General features: G+C 48.0%; 1 protein-coding gene across 2 annotated transcripts in view; it reads right to left on the bottom strand.

The window, feature by feature from the left end:
* The window catches only part of cdh24b (cadherin 24, type 2b), a 172938-nt gene extending 167810 nt beyond the window's left edge, over positions 1-5128 (bottom strand). The window contains exon 1 of one of the 2 annotated variants that reach the window (XM_084368131.1): positions 4893-5128. The gene's annotated coding sequence lies outside the window, so the exon portion shown is untranslated. Of the gene's footprint in view, positions 1-4645; positions 4805-4892 lie in introns of those variants that run through there. The other variant, XM_084368132.1, reaches the window with a different exon arrangement.
* Positions 5129-5732: the final 604 nt, after the last annotated feature.

Here is a 5732-nt window from a genome sequence, read left to right as displayed (position 1 = left end):
CGTTAGCTAAAACCCCGCTGACTGACCACGTGGTGCACCGGAGCTAAGCTAACTGAAGGCTAACCAAATGCAGGCAAAGCTAACAGCGGCTAGCCGGTGGCTTGGAGGACACAACATGTCAGTAAGATACTTTTGAATTACATGAAGGCGCATGTCTTCTATTGAGGCTAATTGTCTGCTGACACTGGTCCCTGCGCAAGCTAGCACATCCCACAGCAGCCTGTCAAGAAAGTGATATCAGCTCTGCATCAAACTCCCTGTGAGACTGCTGAAAAGTAACTAATTAACATTACTGAATATCAAATTAATCAAATAGTCATTACTGAAAAAAGTAAACTGCCAGGTACTGGTTTTAAATTCCTTCCTTTCTGCTCATTTAATTTAAATTCATGGATTCTGGGCCTTCACTTATTTACATAGCGTTCTTCTTCCTCATGCACTTGATATTTGTGCACCTGACGCGTGCCAACATTGAAATCTCAGCAATGAGATTTGACAGAAACACAAGAAAATGCTGTGGGTTGTTATCCAGGACTCGATCCCTGGCTCAAACTCAACTTTTCATGGGAAAATAACGAGAGAAAAAAAGATTCATTTTTCGCTCACCACTCCAGTACTTCAGCCGGTGGCAGCGAGTCCGCGGCCAACTCACACGCACATATATACAACCAACAGTCACGTAAGGTTTCTCGTTCTGTCAATGTCTGACTCCACTGCCCTCTTCCTCTCTCATTTCTACACAGTAGGGTGTAAATGTAAATACACTGGAAAACACATACACACTCCAACACACACACTCATTCAGCCCGGAGCAGCCTCCCGTCTTTCTGTGTAATAATGTCTCCAGTGAAGCGAGCGTATACTTTTTTGATCGGAGTCCTCCTTCATCCCACCCGTCCAAACAGCATCCACCACCGAGCTGGGAGTTGCCTCCACCGATCTAACATCCCACTCTGAAATTCAGTCCACTCCAGCAGTAATACAGACCCCCTGCTGACAGCAGAAAGAGAATGCGCCTCCATACTTTAAATTCTTCTCGTAGGGAGAAAATTGAGGAAAACCTGAATAACGTGTGCCTGCGTGCGTGCACGTACAATTTCAAGACTGAAGACGATGATTATGTACGACTTTTCTAAGTCGCAGACGAGCGTGTGTGTGCTTTTTCTAGAAAACGCGCATGCGTATGTGCATCCCCACCTGCCTACATTACCACGTGCACGCGAGTAAACAGTAATGCCGGTCTGAGAACAATCAGACCGTGACAGACTCTGCAGCACCATCCCGCAGGCCTCCACAGAGGAAAAACACTGCACCGCTAGACATGGCCATTTTCACTAAATGACCACCCTCCTCCCTCCCTCTCGCTCCCTCCCTCCCTCCCTCCCTCACATCACCACCAGGGAGAGAATGGCTCTGCGTCTCGACACAGCACTGTCAAGGCTGGGGTCAGTGTGCCCGGCTCTAACCTCAGTCTGGGGACGCTGGTGACTCTGGAGAGGCCGGGAACACGGCGCTGCACTGAGGGACGATGGGTAAAAGCGTGAAGGACGTTCAAGCCAAATCCCACACTTTTCCTGGGAGATGCTTGCCGTGAAACCCTTGCCGAATTCCCCGTCTTAAAAAGTCAGCAATCATGTGTCGTCACCTCCTTTGATGCACGATCCACGTCAAAGGGCACCGAGGTAAGGCAGAGTGCATCACCCTCCTCATCGAGATGGAGTTTAACGGGAGCATCACGTACGGGTGAGAAATTGCTCGACAGTCACTTGCCTCGAGTAGGTAATTGGAGATGATATAGTTGAGATTCAGTGCTGCGCGAAGTCACTGCGCAGTCACAGGCTTTTCACTCCCCCCTTCAAAAGACTGACACCAGAGGAAAAGTACTCTGCCGAAGGTTTGATACAGCTCATTCCATTTTCCCCGTGCCTGGAAAGCAAGAGGAGAGTAGTAACAAGCAGGATCTGAGGCGACGTTAGATCATGGAAGCTCCTCGTTTCCTTTCCCGTTTGAAACAATCGGAAAGGGAATTCTGTCATTATATTATCTCTGCGCCGAGGGCCCTGGGGAATGTTCACATCTTGAGCACTAAGCATTTATTTCCTTGTTCTCCACGAGGATCCCTGGGAGGCCATGTTGTCTGATTCATTTCAGTGAATTGTCAGCTAATGAATGGTACACGTCCGTCGACTGCCGCGCATTCTGTCGGAAGAGAAAGGCCCCCATGGGTGCACATCTTGGGGGTTCTCCCATTCTCATTAGGAGGGAATCAAAAGGAAATAGAGGCTCACTGATCGTTTACCATGTTCCCTGTGTGTGTTGCCCACAGGGGGGGTTGCATGTGAGGCCATTATTTCTCACCACTGAAGGGTGATCAGGATGTTCAGAAGCGTCTCTAACATCTTGAGGGGCACGTCAATGAGTTTGATTGAGGCTTTAAAGAGAGACCGAGTCTCTGGAACATAATTAGTAAGTAATCTGTCTACCTGGCATAACTTTACAAGACACGCCTGGCAGGGGAGGCAACTAGGTTATGTAAGACTGTTGGGGGATAATGGTTAAAGAAAATCATCATTCAAGACCTGAATTCACATTCCGTTCCCCGGTGCGTCCTCGAACTCTCCAGTTTCTTTCTTGTGCACACATACACCTTTTTTTTAATGTCCTTGGTGTTTATTTTCTGAGTACACCGCTGTTGTACCACGTTCCCTCCTCTCTCAGTATCCCACCATTTATCCCGGGCTCCTTCCTCTACTGTCGACCATAATACACAGTAATGTCCGCTAATGGGATCTGGTGTGTCCCCCGCTTGTCACAACTACAGCACCTCTCTTTCCAGCTTCTATTCTTCAGGCAGTTTTATCGCCGGCATAAGTCACTGACTTACTGCGACCTGTCTGTTTCCACCGGCGCCCCTCCCTCCGCCGCTTCCTCCTACTCTCCTCTCATTTTCCAGTCTTTCTTCTAATCTCTCCCCGTGTTCCGCCCCACCCCTACCTCTGTCCACCTTTCATCTACTCCATCTTCCTCCATCTAACAACCCCTCCTCTCCTCCCTTGATGTCTCCTCACCGCCCCTCTCCCTCTTCCCTTCAAATCTCCCAATCGCTCTCTCCACTCCCCATCTGGGTAAACGCAAGAGCTATCTGGTGTAAACAATTACTAACCGAATGCTGACACACAGATTGCCGCTCTCTCCCTTTAAACCACATTAGAAGAGGAGAGAGTGCGTACCCAATCGCTCGTCGCCCGCGTCCTATTTTCTCCCCCCCTCCCAAAAAAATAAACCTTGCTATGTCTGGCTGGTCCGTTCAAAATCGCAGTGAAATGCTCATGTAGGCAAGAAAGTGCTGGTGGAAGACACACACAGATAAGGATATACACAAGTCAAACACACACACAAGACACACACATAAACAAACAGCCTACAGAGTGATGGCTGATGATTGTACAGTGCCACAGTGATGTATAATACATGAGCTTTCCACATACATAAACATGTCTCAGTGATCAGAGCCATTAGAGGCGCTTAGGGTCTATCATGTGTGTGTGTGTGTGTGTGTGTGTGTGTGTGTGTGTGCTGTTTTTATGTACATACGCTCAACAAGAGGCTATAAGAGCACAGATTTCCCATGAGAGAATTGACCCAGCTGCAAAGATGACTGTATCAAAAGCCGCCTGTGCTCTCCACAACATCAAGAAATTATATATAGACATGGCAGACCCACTTTTCTTGCTCTTACAAAAATATAGTACACACAGCAGGCTTCAATAATCGATATAACCTGAGGAGGCAGATCATAAATCTAAGCAAATGTATTTCCCAGAAGGGCCATGGATGCGTTCACGCAAACACAAACATTATTACATTTGTGCGCGGCGTAAAAGAAAAGAGAGAAAAAGAAAAGACACCGACACCGCTGGATGTGAGGCCAAATACTTATTATCACAGACTTATAGGGTCGCGTAATAAATGGACGCAATTAAGCCGGGGTTTCGAAGCGACTCGGAGCCGATCAACCTCATTAGAGACGCGCCGAACCGCGGAGAAATTGCGCATACGGCCGGCTCGCAGGTAAAATATTTGCCCCGGGGTGTCGGTGCTCGGCGTGTGACAGTCTGCCAGCCGCTGCCCCCCGCCGTCCTCCAGACAGGAGTGCGCACACGCACGCCGTCTGTTAGGAATCGTCTCGCACGCGTAAAAATATCGCTCCGGTCCAGTTTGCGCTGGAAGTGACAGCCCCCTCTCCTCACCTTGTGGCCAGAGGAGAAAACATGGGACTACAAATCTGAGAGAATCGATGAAGGGATCAATAAAAGAATCAATCAATGTAAACAGCAGTTATTGTGGCGCTGGGATTCCCGCACATAAAAGCACATATGAGCGTGCGCCAGCGGACAGGTCCGCAATCCCCCTCACCAAGCTCCCAATTAGGACTGTTCGCTCAATAACACCTCTTAATATGTGACAAGTACAACTCGCAGGTCGTTTGACGCGAGGCTGTGATGGGAGAGACTTTTGTAACGACAGGGATCGCGAATACGCACGGAGCCGGTCCGCCGCAAGGATAAACCACATGCATCTGTTTCCCTTAAACAATCAGAAGGAAGCCGCAAATTGATATTGAAGTATCTGAAGTGTCACGTACCGTGGTTTCAATTGGAAATGATGTCAGGAGGATGCCGAGCAGCGCAGCGGTGCCAAAGAGCGAGAAGGCAGAGAGAGAAGCGATTCCCAAATATCAAGCGGGGGGAAACTAGGTCTGATCTTCAGTCAGCCTGACCGCCGAAACAAACACACACACACACACACACACACAGACACGCGCGCACAAAATCACACACGCTCACAATGACAGGATTATCAGGCTGCAGTCAGATTGACTCTGAATTTACCTCTCAGTGTCGGATGTCGGTGTGATTGTCTCAAGTTTCTCCGTCCGCCGCCCGTTCTGCCCGTCAGCCGGTCACACAACTGAGTCCAAGAAGGACAAACGCTGTTATCGCGCCTCTCTCTCTCTCTCTCTCTCTCTCTCTCTCTCTTCAATAATAACGTGACTCTTGAAAATCTCTCCTCTCACTACCTCTCATTTCCCCGGTTTTGTCTCTGTCCCCCTCTCCCGATGTCTCCATCCCGGCTCTCCGTCGGAAGTGATTATTCTTGGTATCATCACTCATAATCACCACCACCCCCTCAACCACCACCACCACCACCACCATCCTCATCATCACCGCCATCATCACCACCACCATCATCATCATGGCATCCAAAAATCAATACGCCTTCTAATTAGCATAATATTCTTGTGGTAAGGCATCCTGTGTACTGTGTGGGTATCTCGTCAGTGTGTAATAAATCTATAGGAACTTTCATTGTGACTGCAGTGTCTTTATGACGGTGAAAAGTTCAGCAGAACTCTCCAATAAGACGCCTTTATAATTAAGGGTTAAAGGTGCAGTATGTATGTTTTGGAGAAGGGTTTTCTTCATTGATTGATTTTACTTTATGCTTAAACAAACTAAATAAACAAACTCTCTTTGTTTTCACCACTGAATAAACAAACTGACCTTAAAGGACAACACAGTTTCATGCTGTTTTACTGTGTTTATATGTGGCGGACCCTGCCACCTATCTAGCTTCAAACAGTGTTCTGGGGACCTTATTTTCCTCTGACAGCTCCTTTATTCACTTATGGGAAAAGTTTGTTTACCTCATTAATATTGTAAATCACTGAT

Source organism: Pagrus pagrus (genome assembly GCF_965226575.1).
Source record: "Pagrus pagrus genome assembly, chromosome: 12".
NCBI lineage: Eukaryota > Metazoa > Chordata > Actinopteri > Spariformes > Sparidae > Pagrus > Pagrus pagrus.
This window is presented reverse-complemented; position numbering and strand designations above follow the sequence as displayed.